At 26.2% G+C, this 21,677-nt stretch overlaps 1 protein-coding gene across 5 annotated transcripts in view; it reads right to left on the reverse strand.

The window, feature by feature from the left end:
• The window catches only part of LOC127062387 (protein kinase C and casein kinase substrate in neurons protein 1), a 51,575-nt gene extending 30,495 nt beyond the window's left edge, over window positions 1-21,080 (reverse strand). For 3 of the 5 annotated variants that reach the window (XM_050990472.1, XM_050990469.1, XM_050990473.1), the window contains exon 1: window positions 20,808-21,079. The gene's annotated coding sequence lies outside the window, so the exon portion shown is untranslated. Of the gene's footprint in view, window positions 1-20,753 lie in introns of all 5 variants that reach the window. The other 2 variants (XM_050990474.1, XM_050990470.1) reach the window with 2 other exon arrangements.
• Between the last annotated feature and the right edge of the window lie 597 nt (window positions 21,081-21,677).

The following is a 21,677-nucleotide window of genomic DNA, read 5'->3' on the forward strand; positions in this document are numbered from 1 at the left end:
AAAATCGAGGTCGACTTCGAATCGGTATTTCTAATGGTTACTGGTTACTACTAACAGATACATATTGTATAATCATAGAAGGGCGTGTGCATTTGCATTATGGTGTATTTGCATATTTCCTATCGATGTTCCTACGTAATTTCAAATATCATAGAAAATTGTAATTTTATCTTAAATATCATAGAAAATTGAAATTTTATTTCGAATATCATAGAAAATTCAAATTTTATTTTAAATATCAGAAAATTGAAATTTTGTATCGAATATCATAAAAAATTGAAATTTTATTTTGAATACCATAGAAAATTTAAATTTTATTTTAAATATCAGAAAATTGAAATTTTACTTTAAATATCAGAAAATTGAAATTTTACTTTAAATATCAGAAAATTGAAATTTTATTTCGAATATCATAGAAAATAGAAATTTTATTTTAAATATCAGAAAATTGAAATTTTATTTTGAATATTATAAAAGATTGAAATTTTATTTCGAATATCATAGAAAATTTCAATTTTATTTTAAATATCAGAAAATTGAAATTTTATTTTGAATATTATAAAAGATTGAAATTTTATTTCGAATATCATAGAAAATTTAAATTTTATTTTAAATATCAGAAAATTTAAATTTTATTTCGGATATCAGAAAATTTTAATTTTATTTCGAATACCATAAAAGATTGAAATTTTATATCGAATATCACAGAAAACTGAAATTTTATTTTAAATATCAGAAAATTGAAATTTTATTTCGAATATCAGAAAATTTAAATTTTATTTCGAATACCATAAAAGATTGAAATTTTATTTCGAATATCATAAAAGATTGAAATTTTATTTCGAATATCAGAAAATTTAAATTTTATTTTAAATATCAGAAAATTTAAATTTTATTTCGAATATCATAAAAGATTGAAATTTTATTTCGAACATCATAGAAAATTAAAATTTTATTGCGAATATCATAAAAGATTGAAATTTTATTTCGAACATCATAGAAAATTTAAATTTTATTTCGAATATCATAGAAAATTTAAATTTTAAAATAAAGAGAAGAAGAGACGATTATACAGAGTTGGGACCAAAGTTATTACTGAGATCAAACAGATGAAAAAAGTTCGTATAAACTCTTATAAACTAAAATGCTGAAAACTGCTTCATTTAAAAGATATATGTTTTTAATAATATTTACGATTTATAGTGGCAATGATAAGAAATAAATTAATAATTGTTAAATTCTTTCTTTCTTTTATTTTTTTTTTCTTATTATAATTCTCTTTTTTCTATGTATACGTATTATAATTCATGACACTTATTATTAACAGAAAATAACTTTTGAAAATGTATTTAAAAAAAATACATTTACTATTATTTTCAGTACAGTTTACAAATATTTGAAAGATTCTGACAATCATTAATTCGATAAATGAAAGTTTGCATTATTGCGGAAGGAGGAATTTTCGAACATTTCTTATAACCGCCATAATGAATCATAAATATCTTTAAAAGCATATATCTTTTTAATAAAGCATTTTCGGACATAAGTTTATATAAACTTTTTTCATCTATTTGATGTCAGTAATACGTAGTATAAGTTTAGTCCCCTTTTTTTTTTGAATATCCTATATATATATATATATATATATATATATATATATATATATATATATATATATATATATATATATAGATCGTCTGATCTAATATGACAAACTATGAAATAAATAAGATTTGTAATAAACATACATTCATACATTTTTTTCTCTCTCTTTTCTTTTTTTTTTAAATATATTATCTACGATTAATTAAATTCTATACTTTTGTTTTAATTCCACTAGTGAAAGGAAAATTGATCATCTAATCTTTCAAAGATACGTTGTTGATACCGATAATAATGATAAGTATAATAATGATGTAAAACACAGGTAGCCTATTATCTATCTTTTAGAAAACAATGTTCTATTCGCTGTATATAACTTTACTAATTATTAAAAAATATAATCGTACGACACGTGCCAATCTATTGCGCTATCTCGCTAATTGGTGCAAGTACGATAGACCTTCGAATCATTTCATACGTCAGCCGAAGTATGTATGTTACAGAAACGTATCGAGGTCAACCAAAGCGTAAGCATTGTTATCGGTTATAAGACGTGCTATGCGTCAGTTTTAACGAATGCAAATCGATTCGTACATCTGTAAAGAGAAATGAAAATATAATGATGCCTTCGAATTTTCCATTAATAAAAAAAAAAGAAAAAAAAAACAGGTTAGAGCTTCGTACGTCCTTTAAAAATCTATATATAGTTTATATCTATATAATCTATATTTGTATGTAGTCCTATAAAAATGTATAAAATGAGATTTTTCCCAAGATAATGATATTGTACGAGATTGTATCGATCGTGATAACGTGCAAAGCTTTCGAAGCAACGCAATTTCTCTCTCTCTCTCTCTTTCTTTCTTTCTTTCTTTCTTTCTTTCTCCAATTTATTGTATCTTATCGCAAGAAAATCTTTACGTGTAATGTCGAAGAAAACGCATCGTAGAAATAGATAAGAAAAATCGATATACGATTTGTTCACCGTGCGATTAATTGGAATAACTTTTTCTTTTTTTTTTATAAAATATTATATGTTATGAATATTTTAAATGAGTAATATTTATTAGTAATTTTATTAATAAGTTATATTATTATATATAAACTATATTGTTATACTTTAATAAAATTATTGTAAAGATTATAATAACTTATTGTTATATTAATTATTAAAAGTTATTAATAAAGTATAATAATATAAGTTATTAATTAATAACAAGTTATAATTGATAACTTTGATTATATATTATATCAATTATGATCTATCGTAAGGATATTTTTGTCGTTTGGCAAGTTTTAGTTAGCTTCAATTCGATATAAAAAAAGATAAATGTTTATATATGTTGTTTGTAAAAGTTTAATTAGTCGAAACGAACGAATTCGATTTTCATCATTTTGTATACTCGAATAATTCATTCGAGAGATGTCTAATGTATATTAATAGTGGATTCTCGAAATAATGCAAAAATAAACGGATCGTTCCTATCAATTTTATTGCTTATTTTCAGATATACAAGCTCTTAACGCGAACTCAACCGATCGACGTCAATGTACACATATGTATTTACTTGATGCAAATTTAATATAGGATAAGTCGGGGATTGATGGCCCACTTTTTCTTTTTTTTTTCTATCTTCTTTTTTTATACTTCAGAATACATTGTAAATTTAATCGATATCGAAGGCAGAAAAATATTTATAAAATTTGTAAAAGTAGATATGTAAGAAATTGTATAGATAAACTAGAAAATGTAGATAAAATTTAAAAATTCTAAATAAAACTAAAAAATGATCTTAGATTTTCTTAAAAAAAAAAAAAGAAAGAAAAAGATAAAAGAAAAAAAGAAAAATGTATTTAATTTATTGAACTGTCAGATGATCATGACTCAAATAAAATAAAAAAATAAAATAAAATAAAATATAACGAAATAAAAAGCCTTGAAAATAAAAAGAAAAATTATTTCCTTTGATCGAATAAAAGTAGATACATAAAAAATTGTAATATAAAAATAAAACTAGAAAAATAATCTTGGATCTTCACAAAAAAAAAAGAAAGAAAAAGAAAAGAAAAATATTTTCAATTACTCCGAATTATTTCTGTGAAATGATCATTACTCAAATAAAAAAGAAAAACTATTTCTTTTGTTCGCATAGAACTAGATATATAAGAAATTGTAATACAAAAGTAAAACTAGAAAAATAATTTTAGATCTTCGCAGAAAAAAAAAGAAATAAAAAGAAAAATAAAAAAGAAAAAGTACTATTTTTTTTTACTCGCGTAAAAGTAGATACATAAGAAATTGTAATACAAAAATAAAACTAGAAAAATAATCTTAGATCTTCGCAGGAAAAAAAAGAAAAAGAAAAGAAATAAAAAGAAAAATAAAAGAAAAATAAAAAAGAAAAACTATTTTTTTTACTTGCATAAAAGTAGATACATAAGAAATTGTAATATAAAAATAAAACTAGAAAAATAATAGACCTTCGCAAAAAAAAAAGAAAAAGAAAAAGAAAAAGAAAAAAAGAAAAGAAAAGAAATAAAAAGAAAAAGAAAAGAAAAATAAAAATAAAAAAAAAAAAAAAGAAAATATTTCCAATTTTCTTGAATTATCCATGTGAGATGGTCATGACTCGGATAAAAAATAAATAAATAAATAAATAAATAAATAAGTGTCTTGAACATAGAAAGAAAAATTATTTCTTTTGCTAGCATAAAACTTCCTCCACATAGATTATATAAATCCAAAAATGTTGAAAATCCTTCGTGAAAGCACTTATCACATTTCACACATCGAATTCACTCGCCTTGTTTTGATTTACAGCTGTACTGTTTCCCATACCCAACGCATTCAGCATTATGCTCTTCTTCAAAACTTTCGTTAGATTCTCGGATTACAAACTCTAAAAATAATTTCATTCGAAAATGAATATTCCGTGAACTTTTTACCTTTGGCTTTGTTTGAATTTTTAACACGTTTCATTATTTTTCTCGTTTGAAACGTTTTCCTTTACTTTTCTAATTCTACTAGATAATTGGATTAATTTTTAGAGTTGTCTCCGATGTCAAGGGAATCTTTTTATTAATTGCTAGTGAGCTCTTTTTTTTTATATTTTCCTTTGTATTTTCTTTCATTACACGAAGCACTTTCATTAAAAAAAAAAAAAAAGAACATGATAGACATTCGCCATTGAAGATAATTAACAAAAAGAATAAAAATTCTTCACTTCTGTAAACAATCGTTTGTAAATTGTAAAAAGCGTATCAATGTATAATTTTATTACGATGTATCAACTATTACGGGAAAAAAAAATCGAACCATCTAACTCAAAATTCAAAGAATAATAACAACTTACTTTTTTAATAATATATTTCTATAAAAATATCTTATCGCACGAATACAAACATAAACTTTAAATACTATATTAATGCAATTTAAAAATAGTCATCAGTCTTTGATAAATCGTTAATAAATTATGATTTAAACAAAAAATGATTTTAAAAAATATATATATATTTTTTTAATATATATTAGATATTTTTGATATTCAAATATTAGATATTTGAAAATTTTGTTGAAATAATTTCTATATTACAAATAATTTATACAATTCCTTTATCGAAAATAAATAAAAATATTACTTATATACACTAATAATCGTATTTAAAAATATTTGAAAATATTTATTAGCTATATTTACGAAATATGAAACCCAGATGTTTCATCGGAGAGCTATTTTACTTGGAATTACTCTAGTAGCAGCCAAATATATCTATTCTCCTTTGTGACTATTTACTCTGGCATATAATATTGAACGTTTCAATTTCCGCTGAAGTACATCGATTCGTTGATAATCTTTAGTATCACGCTCTTCACACGTACATACATAGATGATATATGTATAGGTTTAATAAGTTCCACGTACGTGTGATCAATAAATTCACGCATGATCTATTCTAATAAGTGTAATACCGCGAATGCGTTGTAAAATTATATTACATTCATTTTCGAAGATACAAAAATAATAGGAAAACAAATTGTTTCCTTGTCTTTTCCTTTATTTTAATTTTTAATTAAATAAGAATCGTTCGGAAAGTTAAACGACATTTAAATAAATGATTAAATAATAAATAAATTATATATGTATATTAAATTTTGATTACATAAATATATAATTATTATATAAATGTTTTTATTATATTAATGTCAGATTCATAATTAATTATTAGCATTTCAAATTTTTTTAATTGCAATAAATTCAACTATAACTTTTTTATATTATTATTTAAATTTTTTAATTATAATATTATTACATTACTTTCTATGTATTAATAATTATTAATTTTAATTATATATTTATGCAAATAATTAATTTGTTTATTATTAACGAAGAAAATAATTAATATTATTAATTATTTTTTAATTATGTATATAGATGTATATATATTATATCATTAAACTTTTAAAAATCGACAAATCCTATTGAAGAATTATTTTTATATTAATTTTTTATTCGTCAAATATTTACTTATAATTATTTTTTAATTCTTATCTATCCTTTTTTTTCTCACCTACTTTAATGGTCTCATTGAAATTTGGTAAAAAATCGAAAGTTAGATATATTGATAAATTATTATTAAGTTATACTCCTTACAAATTATTTAGAAAAACGATTAATCGAAATAGCGTTGAAATCGATTAAGAATGTATAAGTACGATGAAAAAAATCAGAAACTTCGCTTGTAATTCACGCGAATGGCCAAGCGGGAAAAGAAAGCAGCCGTAGAGGATCGTTTCACTCGCGAAGAGAAGACGAGCTGGCTGCCGCGTTTATCGAGATTTCTCGACGAAAGTAAAGGAGAGTTCGACCGTTCTGTGTCTACGTGTTACGATTGGAGACCGATGGAAACTCAATCTGGATTCGAGTCGATCGGTCGACTCTGAGTCTCGCCTTGAATACGAGAACATCTTGCGAAGAAGGTGGATGAACTCGTTCGACTTTCAGCTTGCGAATAATCCTTTCGAAAGCTTCTATAAAATTCATAGTGCGTAGGAAAAATAAAGTTATATTGAAATTTTCCAAAGGTTCATTTCGTTGAGAATCTCTCTCTCTCTCTCTCTCTCTCTCTCTCTCTCTCTCTCTCTCTCTCTCTCTCTCTCTCTCTTTCTCTCGCATAGACACACACAACATAATAATAATAATAATAATAATAATAATTATTATTATTATTTAATTCATATCATATATATAATATAATTGTTTCCTTTTTTTTCCTTTATTTTAATTTTTAATTAAATAAGAATCGTACGAAAAGTTAAACGACATTTAAATGAATAATTAAATAATAAATTATAAGTAATATAATAAATAATAAATAAATGATATATTTATTAAATTTTTATTACATAAATAAATAATTATATGTAATTAAATGTACAATTTATAATTAATATATATATATATATATAATATATCAATAATCATAATAATAATTATTATTATTGTTAAAATGGCTTGGAACATTCTAATTACCATTAATAAATTGACTATTCCATATTGTATAATCAATTATATAAGTAATTTAATTATATTATATAATTAATATTATGAGATGTATATATATATATATATATTACAATAAATATAAATTACAATGAGATTCATCAACAAATTGTATTACATTAAATTAGTACAGCAATTAGTTCATCAATAATTTTACAACTAATTACTTGCCCTTTCATTATTTCTAACATATCCATCAAATTTATTACGCAATGATGTTCTTCGAAGGATTAAATAAAGAAAAGATTTCACAAGTTAGGCAGACGTAATTGTCATCGCACGGAACACGGAAGTACTAATGAGAAGCAACGTTTTCCGGTGAGATTTAATACGAAGGAACGAATGTTCATGCTTGCCCGCGAATCAAATTCCTTCTCTCTTATCTTTCTCTCAAAGATGTTTTTATCCCTTTCTTCGGATAAAACTTTCTTAAGATAATCTCCTACCCCTTACCCCTTTCCCTCGAGTTTATCCGGATGAAATCTTTGAGAGGCCTTGAATGGTTCCGTTGGTAACACCCACTCGTAGAAACGATCGAAGACAATACGAGGATAGATAGCGTGACGTTACTACAATCGTTCGTATGCAACGTTTTATCGATTCTGCTTACCAGACAATCGTGAGAGAAAAGAAGATGGAGAAAAACAGAGAAAAATGGATAGAAAGAAAGAAAGAAAGAAAGAAAGAGAAAGATAGACGGACAGAGAGAAAGAAAGAGATAGATAGATAGATAGATAGATAGATAGATAGAGAGAGAAAGAAAATGAGAGAGATACATAGAAAGAAAGAAAGAGAGAGAGATAGAAAGATAAATAGAGAGAGAGAGAAAAAGAGAGAAAGGATTTTAGTGAGAAATTCACAAAGAAGAAGACTTTTCTTCTATCGTTAGTTCACGCGGGAGAAATCATTCGTACGAAAGTTGTACGATTTAAGGGGGTCGTGCGACGAGTTCACTTTCGAGAGAGCCACTCTAACAGAATGCAAATACATGAACGAGTAGGAACGTCTCCTGACATCCTCCTTCTTCTTCTCCTGTTGGTTCCCCTTCTCTTCGTTCATACAATCACGAAGAATCGCGCGTATTATGCATGAGACGTCTCGAGGTCCCTTCTGTCAGTCATTGTTAGTGTTAAATAGTCTTATAGAATGACTCAGAGATTCGCGAGAATATTTTATATCGAAATTTACCCTTAACTTGACAACCACATACGCGGAAAGTATTTTTTTCTTTTTTTACTTGTCTACTCTCTGTCTCGTTTTTGTTTTTTCTTTTTATTTTCGTTTCATTTTTTTTGTTTTTCTTTCTGTTTTTTTTTTTTCTTTTTTCCTCGTTCTCCCGATTAGAAAACCACGAGAGGAGATTGGCTTCGACGTTCTAAACTACTGGAATCTCGGGACGAAAAGAAATATGCAAAATTTGTCGAAGTCGAAAGAAATATACCGGTACTGTTTTCTGGATTTTGAAATTTCTCGTATAGAGATACGTGATATATCAGTTTGCGGTAACCGACGCTCGAGATTGACCCGATTTTATCATTTATCAATGCTTTTATGAATTATTGATTAATATTGAAATTTAGTGGAATTGAAATATCGAAATAATTATGATTAATTGAATGGTACGAAATAATGAAAATAATTTGGATTATTAATTACTCGGCTGAAGTTGGGAAAATTCTTTGATAAATTTTAAAATAGAGAGAGAGAGAGAGAGAATTTATTTTTATTATTTCTTTCGAGAAAATATGTATTTATATATTTTCAAGATAAATATAAAAATTTTATAATATATATATATATATTACAAAACTTTTATATTTATATTGGAAATTTATATATATATATTCTTTATATATTTTTTATAAATAAATATATATATATATAAAGATAAATATACATGTGTTTGTGTGTGCGTGTGTGTATATATATAAAGATAAGTATGAAGATAAATATAAAGATAAGTATAAAAATAAATATAAAGATTTTTATTTTCTAAATAGAAAAACGGAGTTTACAACGGACTGTCTCTATTACAAAAAATAGCATATTTTTAAAGCTTACGATGAAGAGGGGGAAGGACAAGAAGAACAAGAAGAAGAAGAAAAAGAAGAAGAAAAAGAAGTGGAAAAAAAAGAAGACGGATATGAAAAGAAAAACTAGAATAGCCACGAACAGTCGAGTCACTTCGAAGGGTTTCTACATATTTACCTGGTACCCTCCTGCCCTACAAAGGCTCCGGATGTAAAAAGAGCCTGATATCGATTTCTTTCCCAAGGTCTTACCTCGAAATATTTTGTCGTCAAGTCGTGCCAAAAGGAAGGACTGATAAAAGAGAAAACAGAATGCTAGTCGCTAATAATGAAATAAAATAAAAAAAAAAAAAAGAGAAAAAGAAAAGAAAGAAAGAAAGCAAAAAGAATAAAGAGACAAATTTTCTAATTCGACTTTCTAGCATGATAAATTTAAATAACGTAATTTGAAGGTTTCCTGGATACGTTCAATGGTTTTAACATATTTAATATTCCGTTAATCGCACTTACGGACGATTATTATCTTAAATAATAATTCTGTATCGAGAAATAGTGTCGTCCATAAATATTCAATTTTTCGAAAGAATCCTTTATATCATTGATTAAAAAAAAAAGAAAGAAAAAAGAAAAGAAAACAAGATAAAGATAAAAAAATGAATAAATAAATGAGCGAATGAATGAATGAATGAATGAATGAATGAATGAATGAATGAAAAAAGAAAGTCAAAGGTATTGATTCGAACTTATTTATCGATTTCTTCAACGCCCATTCGTTCTTTCACTCGACAGCTTTTCCTGAAAATGTATAGGAGATAACGCATGGATGTATTTTGGTGTTCCCATTGGACATTTAATTTCCTGCATTCCTCGTCAAAAGTCATATTCTTGAAAATGACTGGTTATGGTTATATGTGTAGGTGTGTGTGTATATGTGTATATCTATCGATTGGTAAGAATGCCATCGCGATGTGTAAAGCTTCACATTACGTGGTATTTATATGTGTCTTTCTCACTGTGTGTGGGTGTGTATGTGTGTGCTTGTAAGATAGATAATAACCGTATACCCTACGTAATAGTCACGATGTGGGTCGCTCGAATCACGATGATAACATTCCTATGCTGTGCTAAATCTAAAAGAGTTGGTGCTAATTCTCTAACGATTTCTAATGATCAGATAGTGTGTATAATGATCCTATATATACGTATATATACGTATATATATTATATATATATACATTTATATATATATCTATATCTATATCTATAACTATATATATATATATATATATATATATATAATATGTATATAATATGCATACAGATACATACACATATATACATATACCGCATAAAAATAAAAGAACAAACATTAGATTAGTAATATTACTTGATTCGTTAGATCATTAAATTATATATACGTATATATACGTATATATATTATATATATACATTTATATATATCTATATCTATATCTATATCTATATCTATATCTATATCTATATCTATATCTATATCTATATCTATATCTATATCAATATCTATATATATATATATATATATATATATATATATATATATATATATATATAATATGCACACAGATACATACACATATATACATATACCGCATAAAAATAAAAGAACAAACATTAGATTAGTAATATTACTTGATTCGTTAGATCGTTAAATTATTCCGAGTTTTTTCTCTTACGCAGAATAATCGTCGATTCAATTTCGATTTGAAATTTCACACGAACGATCAAACAACACATTATACACTTTCTCGGTAGTTGAAGATTCAGGGTGCAAAGAAATGAAATTAAAGTCGTGCGCACCGCGTGCAAAAATGAAGGAGAAGAGAGAAGGAGGGAGGGAGGGAGGGAGGGAGGGAGGTAGGTAAGAGAGGGGAGGTGAGAGGGTGGAGGGGGAAGGAGGACGATAAACGTCAGTTGCACTTGCTCGCGAAACTTAACGACGCGTAAATCCGCGAGAAACGAAGGTAGACGAGAAGAAAAAGGCCATCGGCTCTCTAACCAAGGATTTTAAATTTCTGATACGATAAAAATCACACTTGTAATTCATGTATCTTTAAGATTCATGAATTAGATCATCCGTAGTAGAGGATGATGAATTGTACAAATATTTTTATCTAAGCGAGAAACGAAATTGTGTCATCCAATAGAAAATCATAAATTAGAACTGTTTTTTTCTTTTTTTTTTTTTTTGCGAATGACAATAAGGTTTCTTACGAAAGTTCTTTACGAGAACTTCGTATTCTTCATTTATTTCTTCTTCTTCTTTCGCGTGGAAATAAAATCATGTGATCATTTTCGAGAATCACTGTACTGTAAATACATCGAGACCGGAAGCGACAAACGGCGAAATTACGTGTCATCTCCAAATGATCGTACGTAAAAAAGTAAGTAGGTATCCTTTCACTTTGCATGTTTCCTGAGACATTTCTAATTTTTATCTCAGAAACAAGTAGAAAATCTTTAACAGGTTATAATTATAATCAAAGATGTGTACGTAAATAAGTGTAGATATGAATTTGTTATGAATCATATCTCGACAAAAATCGTGAAAAGAATGACGATCTTGAAAATATGTTCTAATCTATGTTTGAAAAGAGAAAACTCAATATTAACGGTTGATTCTAGCTGGCATCATGGCGATCCAATTTTTGTTGTTGCGATATAACGATAATAGTATTTCTTATTTACTTTCCACGACTGAGAGAGAGTAGGACCGATCAAAGGTTCGTTCGTTTGAAGTTGCCGACATAACTAAGGGATGTTTGAAATTTTATTGAGAATTCAACCTATGTGCGATTATACGTACATATATACATACATAGACTGCATGTATACATACATACATACATACATACATACATACATACATACATACATACATACATACATACATATATACATACATATCTAAATACACACACACATACATACATACACACGCGTGCATAGAGTGCATGCATACATGCATACATACATACCTAAATATATACACATACTTACATATGTATATACATACCTAAATACATACACATACTTACATATGTACATACATACCTAAATACATACACATACTTACATATGTACATACACACCTAAATACATACATACATACATACATATCTAAATACACACACACACACACGCGCGTGCATAGACTGCATGCATCCATGCATACATACATACCTAAATATATACACATACTTACATATGTACATACATACCTAAATACATACATACATACATACATACATACATACATACATACATACATACATACATACATACATACATACATACATACATACATATATAGATAGATACACACCTAAATACATACACATACTTACATACATACATACATACATACATACATACATACATACATACATACATACATACATACATACATACATACATACATACATACATACATACATACATACATACATACATAGATACACACCTAAATACATACATACATATATATCATAGATACATAGATACATATATACATATATATACATACATTAACATACGAATACATATGAATACATCACATACATACATTCATATATAAATACATATGAGTACATATACATGCATACATACCTACATGTATACGTACATACGAGTATATATGTTATATACATACACCCATACACATATGTGTATATGTATGTAAGTATGTACATATACATAGGAACAGCATCCCTTCTCTTACCTCTTTCTCTCGTAATAAGTTAAAAGAAAAGTTAAAAGGAAGTTAAAAGAAAATAGCTGTTTCTGTTTAACCGTCTAACGTGATACGCGTCAATGATCGCTAACCAGATATCTCGAGGATCGGATCTCGACTCGATCCTATAATCTTAGCTAAACTTGACTCATACTTGAGAAATTTCCTACGAAATATTATTCACATACAAACACGTTATTCACGTACAAACACAGAAAAAGAGAGAGAGAGAGAGAAAGAAAGAGAAAAAAGAGAGATAAAGATAAAGATAGGGAGAGAGAGAGAGAAAGAGAGAGTCAGAGTTTACGTAGACGTTAGAACTCATTTGAAAAGAGAAAAAAAGGAGAAATAAAAAGAAAACAAGAAAAAACATACCAGAATGTCTAAAAATAAATACAAAAGAACAGCAATGGCCACTGACATATCCGTTATGTGTAGAGCTCACTAATTACGATAGCGATAAAAAAAAACGAAGCGCATCCTTGAATGCCTTAGCACTTTCCACGACTTATTATCCTGTCCGAGTCGGTGTAAGAATAAATTTATAATCGTTTTCTCTCGAAAACATTCATTATATTTCTGATCGAGCCTTTTCTTTCTCTCCTTTACTTCGATTCGTTATATTTAAACGTTACGTTCCTTACTCGAAAAATGTACAAAAGAAAAAAAATAACAAAAAAAAAAAAAAAAATAAATAAATAAATAAATAAATAAAAGTAAAAAAAAGTGAACCAACAAAATAAAATATATAATCGGACCGAAGTAATTTTCTTTAGTTTGAAACAAAGTGACGAATAACAACGTCCCTGGTTTTTTTAGATAGTCGTTTCAACGATAATACGAGTTTTAAAGATCTTAATGACTAACAAAAGTGATAGTGTTCGTACGAGTCTATGAAATCGTACAATAGATGTACACACTTAAGTATTTACTCGCGTGACCTTCCAATCGCGCATATACAATGCAAACAAATTATGAGATATCCTAATCTCTTCCTTTCTTTCTCTCTTTGTCTCTCTCTCTTTCTCTCTCTGTCTTTCATTCGTAAAAGCTTGTATCAATGTTAGCAAAATCTTAGACAATAACGAATGACGTCTTCTAATCTTTCTTTAGTCACACAAAAAATGTTAACGAAAGCTTATTATCTAACTTAACTTACTATCATATTTTTCTTCCTGATTCTAAATATGGACGCTTGAATGTCTGACTTTGATCGTTGCTATCGGGAAAGTCCGTTGAAAAATTCAACGGAAATTGTATGAAAATCGAGGACACGAGGTACATAAGAGCTTCTATGTATATATATATATATATATATATATATATATATATATATATAAAAAAGGAAAAGAGAAAAAAGAAAAAGTTGTATTAAACGTGGGAGGAAAGTCACCTAGCGATGCGTAAAGCTCGGATGATTAGAGTTAATCAACTTTTTTTTTGCATAATACACGAGTTTTCGTCATTAACAGATTGTTATATTAATATTAATAACAAATGTTAATAAATTGTTAATAAATACATACATACATGTGTATAAATATATATAAATACATAAATACATACATACATACATACATACATTACTTATTATGTATTATATTAATAAATTAATATATACATACATACATGTATATATATATATATATATATATATATATATATATATACACACACACACACATATGTGTATAATAGAGATATTTGTCTTTTAATAAATATGTATTTTTCTTTTAAAAGGATATATATGTATATATGTATACACGCATATATATATGTATGTACTTGTGTGTGTGTGTGTATATATATATAAAATAAAGATATTTGTCTTTTAATAAAATATGTGAGTGCGTGTGTGTATATTGATGCGTATACTGTGTTCACAATATTTTTTTAGACAAATTCTAATAACCTGTTTGCATTTGTAACATTATCCTTATGTTTTCCTGAACTGCGAACGAAACGAAATTGTTATATAACATAACGTTCATAAGATTTCACCGACTGGTTGTAATAAATACATATTATAACGAAATATCATTATTATTTTCTTGCATAGAAAAATTTATTGTTGTTGTTGTTTTCTTTTTTCTTTTTTTCCTTTCTTTCATTTTTCTGTTTTTTTAAATTTAAATAATTTTGAAAGTATCTACTTTTACGTAACTTTGATTCTTATTTTTATATTTTAGGTATATTTTAAACCTTTTAAAAACTACCTTCGTAATATTACGTTTCTTCTGTATATATAATCTGAAAAAAAAAAAAGAAAAAAAGATATTTCATCTACGTAATATTAGGTTCTATAGGAATGTTACCGTCTTCCACTTGCCTCCGCACGTGTTAGGCGGAGCTTAAACGAACGAAATATTACGTTGCTGGATTTAAGAGGTACAATTTCTTCTTGTATATATAAAAATAAAAGTTTTTTTCTTTCCGAGAAATTCGACCAAGTTTATAAAGATTTATTATAGAATAATGTAAAAAAAAAAAAAAAAGAAAGAAAATGAAAGAAAAAGGTCAAACACGTGAAATTTTGACAAAATTCAATGAGATCTTAAGGGATTAAAATTTGTTTATATGTACAAGGATAAAAGGGTTCTTTTTTTCGATAAATAATGTTTCATCTTTCATTCAAGTTTGTAAATATTTATGTAGTAAAATAAAAAGGAATGAAAAAGGGTGCAAATTCTTTACAAGTTCTTCTAAAATTCAGTAAGTTCTTAACCTTTTTAATATCTTAATATCCTAATCTTTTTAATATTTTAATAACTTAATCCTTTCAATGTCCTTCCATTTTTAATATAATTTAAACATGTATTTAACACGAATGTGATGTTAAACAAATGTAATGTTATTTTATTCTGGATTTTATTTTATTTAAAAATGTAATAAAAATACATTTTTCTCTTTCTTTCGCGCGAAACAAACATTTTACATATATTTTATAATGAAAAATAAAATAAAAAATAAAAAGAAAATAGGAAATGAAAATGCAAAAAACGTGTTTATTGTTAAGAGAAATGTGTTAATTTTAATAGATAATTTTAATCGCATATTTTTCAAGATACTTTTGGATAGAAAATTTATAATATATTATAAGGGTTAAGGGTTTAAAAGTTTATTATAGTTTATAGTTAGAGAAAATTAGAAAATTCATTTATAGTTTATAGTTGCCATATTTACTAATAATTATATATATTTATAATTAATTATTTATCCTCAATGTTTATATACTATAATAAAAAAAAAGATGAACTTTTTACAAACTTATGAATTTATTACTTTAATAAATTACTTTACTAAAAGGATTAAAGTTTATATATGTATTTAAGTTATACTTATACGTTTAAAAATATAAGTTCGTTTTCTTATATTTCTCTACAAATAATGTTTCATCCAAGTTTAGAAACATTTATCTAATAGAAAAAGAAAAAAAAAATGTGAATCTTTTATACGTTCTACCAAAATTCAAGGAAATCTTAAACGATTGAAATTTTCTTATATGTGCAAAAATATTAGCTCGTTTTTTTATATCTCTCAACAATAGTGTTTCATTTTAGAATAGAATAACAATAGTGTTTCAAATTTAGAAACATTTATCTAGTAGAAAAAGAAATAAAAAAGTATAAATTTTTTATACGTTCTACCAAAATTCAACGAGATTTTAAACGATTAAAGTTGACATATATACCAAAAAAAATAAGCTTATTTTTTATTTCTCAACAAATAGTGTTCCGTCCAAGTTTAGAAACATTTCTCTAGTAAAAGAATAAAAAAGAAAAGAAAAAAGAAGAAAAAAGAAAACGTATGAATTTTTTATAGGTTCTATCAAAAATCAACGAGATCTTAAACGATAAAAGTTGACTTACATATGCAAAAAAATAAGCTTATCTTTTATTTATCAACAAATAGTGTTCCATCCAAGTTTAGAAACATTTCTCTAGTAAAAAAATAAAAAATAAAAAAAAAAGAGAAAAGAAAACGTATAAATTTTTTATAGGTTCTATCAAAAATCAACGAGATCTTAAATGATAAAAGTTGACTTATATATACAAAAAAAAAAAAAAATAAAAAAAAACAGAGAAAAGAAAACGTATAAATTTTTTATAGGTTCTAACAAAAATCAACGAGATCTTAAACGATAAAAGTTGACTTATATATACAAAAAAAAAAAAAAAAAAAAAACTTATTTTTTATTTCTCAACAAATAGTGTTCCATCCAAGTTTAGAAACATTTCTCTAGTAAAAAAATAAAAAATAAAAAAAAAAAGAGAAAAGAAAACGTATAAATTTTTTATAGGTTCTAACAAAAATCAACGAGATCTTAAACGATAAAAGTTGACATATATACAAAAAAAAAAAAAAAAGCTTATTTTTTATTTCTCAACAAATAGTGTTCCATCTAAGTTTAGAAACATTTCTCTAGTAAAAAAATAAAAAATAAAAAAAAAAAGAGAAAAGAAAACGTATAAATTTTTTATAGGTTCTAACAAAAATCAACGAGATCTTAAACGATAAAAGTTGACTTATATATACAAAAAAAAAAAAAAAAAAAAAAAAGCTTATTTTTTATTTCTCAACAAATAGTGTTCCATCCAAGTTTAGAAACATTTCTCTAGTAAAAAAATAAAAAATAAAAAAAAAAAGAGAAAAGAAAACGTATAAATTTTTTATAGGTTCTAACAAAAATCAACGAGATCTTAAACGATAAAAGTTGACATATATACAAAAAAAAAAAAAAAAAGCTTATTTTTTATTTCTCAACAAATAGTGTTCCATCTAAGTTTAGAAACATTTCTCTAGTAAAAAAATAAAAAATAAAAAAAAAAAGAGAAAAGAAAACGTATAAATTTTTTATAGGTTCTAACAAAAATCAACGAGATCTTAAACGATAAAAGTTGACTTATATATACAAAAAAAAAAAAAAAAATAAGCTTATCTTTTATTTCTCAACAAATAGAGTTCCATCCAAGTTTAGAAACATTTCTCTAGTAAAAAAATAAAAAATAAAAAATAAAAGAAGAAAAAAGAAAACGTATGAATTTTTTATAGGTTCTATCAAAAATCAACGAGATCTTAAACGATAAAAGTTGACTTATATATACAAAAAAAAAAAAAGAAAAAAAAAATAAGCTTATCTTCTATTTCTCAACAAATAGTGTTCCATCCAAGTTTACGTAGCAAAAAAAAAATAAATAAATAAATAAAAAATAAAAAAAGGAAAAAGAAAAGAGAACATAAATTTTGTAAACCTTCCAAAATTCATCAAGATCTTAAGAGATTTGAAAAGTTTCTTTGGAAAAATTGAAGACACACTGTATATCCATATACCACGCGTAAAAGTGGATAGAGAAGAGATTCTCTCGCGCGTGCACACCATTGCATTCGTGGAAGACAAGATAGCACGTAGCGCAACCGAGGTGGAATTGGCAATGGCAGAATAGCTTAGAAGAGAGAGAACACGGTGAGAGCAGAACCGAAACTTGGACACTCGCCAATAGAGAATACAACATCCGAACGAGCGAACACGAGAACTTTGTACCTTCCAAGTTCTCTGACTTACGAATCGAGTTTGTAAACCCCTTCGACGTAATCCACTGATGACTGTGCGGCAACTGAATATATAAATGTTTTATTTTTATTTATGTGTTGTATATATATATATATATTTGTTTACGTATTCATTCGTATGATATTCGATCGTTAAACAAAAATATTTGTTTTTCTACCTACCATTTTCACGTACGTATATACGTAAGTGTGTGTATGTGTCATATTTGTATTATTATTTTAAATGTATCTATATATATGTTATTGTTACACACTACGAACAATTATGTATCGAAGTAACCAGAATAACTATGCAATATTATTCATTACGTTAATATGCACATGCTAAAATGAAAAGTAAACGAAGTTACGTGTCGTGCATTTTTCTATTCTATTTAAACGCATAGAGGAATGCCGCTACGCAAAAGTATTTTCTAATCAACGCAGAAAACACTGGACATTTATATATAAATATATATATATTAAATTAATTATATATATATAATTAATAAGACAAGAATTTTTATATTTTTTATTATATATATATAATCAATTATATATAAAATATATATATAAAATTAACTATATATATATAATTAATACGAAAAGAATTTTTATATTTTTATTTTTATAATATTTTTTTTATATATACAATCGATTATATATATATAAAATATACATATTAAATTATATATATATATATATATAATTAATATGAAAAGAATTTTTATAATATTTTTTATTATATATATAATCAATTATATATATAAAATATATATATAAAATTAACTATATATATATAATTAATACGAAAAAAATTTTTATATTGTTATTTTTATAATATTTTTTTTATATATACAATCGATTATATATATATAAAATATACATATTAAATTATATATATATATATATAATTAATATGAAAAGAATTTTTATAATATTTTTTATTATATATATAATCAATTATATATATAAAATATATATATAAAATTAACTATATATATATATAATTAATACGAAAAGAATTTTTATGAAATAAACAAATCAAATATAAATTAAGAATATATTTGTAATAATCAAAGTACGATTGTCATCATAGGTGTCTAATAAAATGGCGTTATTACATAACCTCTAATCGATCGATTATTTTTTTTTCTTCTTTCTTATTTACAACATATAATCATACACAAAAGAATTCAGTTCCCACGTACATAGTATATACCGAAAAACGAAAGGATACGAGATCGGAGACAGATAGAACGCAACAGATAAACGTGATCTACGGATTCGATATTGGATCTAACGATAGAACGGAGATCGATGGTAGAACTATTGACCAGACTCGTCTCGGTTTTCGTTCGATTCTATGTACATTCAGGGTCACTTAGGTTAGACAAAATCTTTTCGATGTGGCAACAACGACCGAACGAACGAACGAACGACAACGAGACTACCTGTTAAACCGAGTAAGCCACACACAGACAAAACTTTTCGTTCGACGTTAAAACGAAACGTTGGTTGGCAAACGTAAAGTTCGGCAAATCTCTGTGGAAAAAATTTGCGAGTAAAATATTTTTTATCAATAATATATTTCCTACGATTCTATGCCGAATATGATAAAAAGAGATTGATATAAAATAAAAAGAAAAAAGAAAAGAAAAGAAAAAAATAATTCGATATCCAAACATGGATCGTTTTCGTTCCATCGTAGGAAGGAAGAGAGAACACGCGGAAATGTTTTTCAAATTCTTTACCGTGAACATCGCTGCGCGTCGCGTCTACGTAATCACCGCTAACCTCGGTCAACTCGACTGGGATTTTACGTAAACAGATTCTAAGCAGAAAGTATATTAAATCGAGGTACCAATAATATTAACGAGAACGATATTACGAAGACCTTTTTCTTTGTTTTCTTTTTTTGTTTTACTAACGAGAATCTTTCGTTGTATATTCGAGTCTTAGCGATATCCTTTAGAGAGAGAGAAATAATATCGTTAGAAGAAAATAAATGTAATTCGATCGTGATTCGCCACGATGCGTGTCGTATATACTATATATTTCTTTTCTCTGTCGTCGTATACGCACCGATGCATGGCAAATTACGTAGAATTCATCGAGGTGCTGTCAAAAGGATACACACACATACATTATATATATATATATATATATATATATATATATATGTATGTATATATATTAACATATGAATAATTCGATACATAAAATTGTCGTTAAACGCACCCGTTAAAACGTATTAGATTTTCTCGTATTTCCTTTCGTCTCGTTCTTACTTACTCGAAAGTAATTCCTCGAGGCAGACGATCTTTCTTTTCTTCCTACACCGATATTCTTTCGAAGCGTCTTCCAAAACTTAATCTAAATTGTAAACACGTGTCCAGAACGAAACCAATCACGCACTGGAACACTCACTGAACTCACGAACGGTCTCAAGACCGGCTGACACTTCTCCGTCGCGCGTATTTTACAGCAATGGAATCCGTCGTAATCGCGTCGCGCCTTCTCTCAAGAAACGGTACAAGCGCTCATGTCGCTCCTTCACGAAATGAGTTACCAGCTTCCCTCTCTGATCGGCTCCGATGGGCGTGGTTTATCTACCGACGATGACCGACGACGTACGAACATGTCCGAATAGATTTACACTAGACGGCATTGCTTATCGACAACGTTGCGACGCCATCTTGATAATTCGTCTACCGCGAAATTTTAAAACGTTTTAACTTTAAATGTTATTACGTTTATGTGAAGCGATAAAGTATTGTGCTAAAATTATATCGCCTGGGGTAGTTTTAAGTTATTTACTACGTATATTTTTTCTTTTCTATACTACGTTCTAACATCGAGTTCGTGCGCTTTAACCGACTTGTACGAATCTTATTTGATAATGTTACTACTTTTTATGTAATTTATTAGTATCCTTCATCTGTCTTATAAGGTAGGTTTAGATTTTATTATTGATACTTTATACTATCGTGAAGCACATTTTTTTATTTACAGATATATTATGTGTATATATATGTCGGGGAATAAATGTTTCATTATATACAACGGCTGGAAAATTAAATTACATTCTATTTTTAACAAATGGCTCGGTAATAAGACTGTATTTTATATCAATTGATTTGCTTTAATCTTTATATAGCAACG

Source organism: Vespula vulgaris, chromosome 3 (assembly GCF_905475345.1).
Source record: "Vespula vulgaris chromosome 3, iyVesVulg1.1, whole genome shotgun sequence".
Taxonomy (NCBI): domain Eukaryota; kingdom Metazoa; phylum Arthropoda; class Insecta; order Hymenoptera; family Vespidae; genus Vespula; species Vespula vulgaris.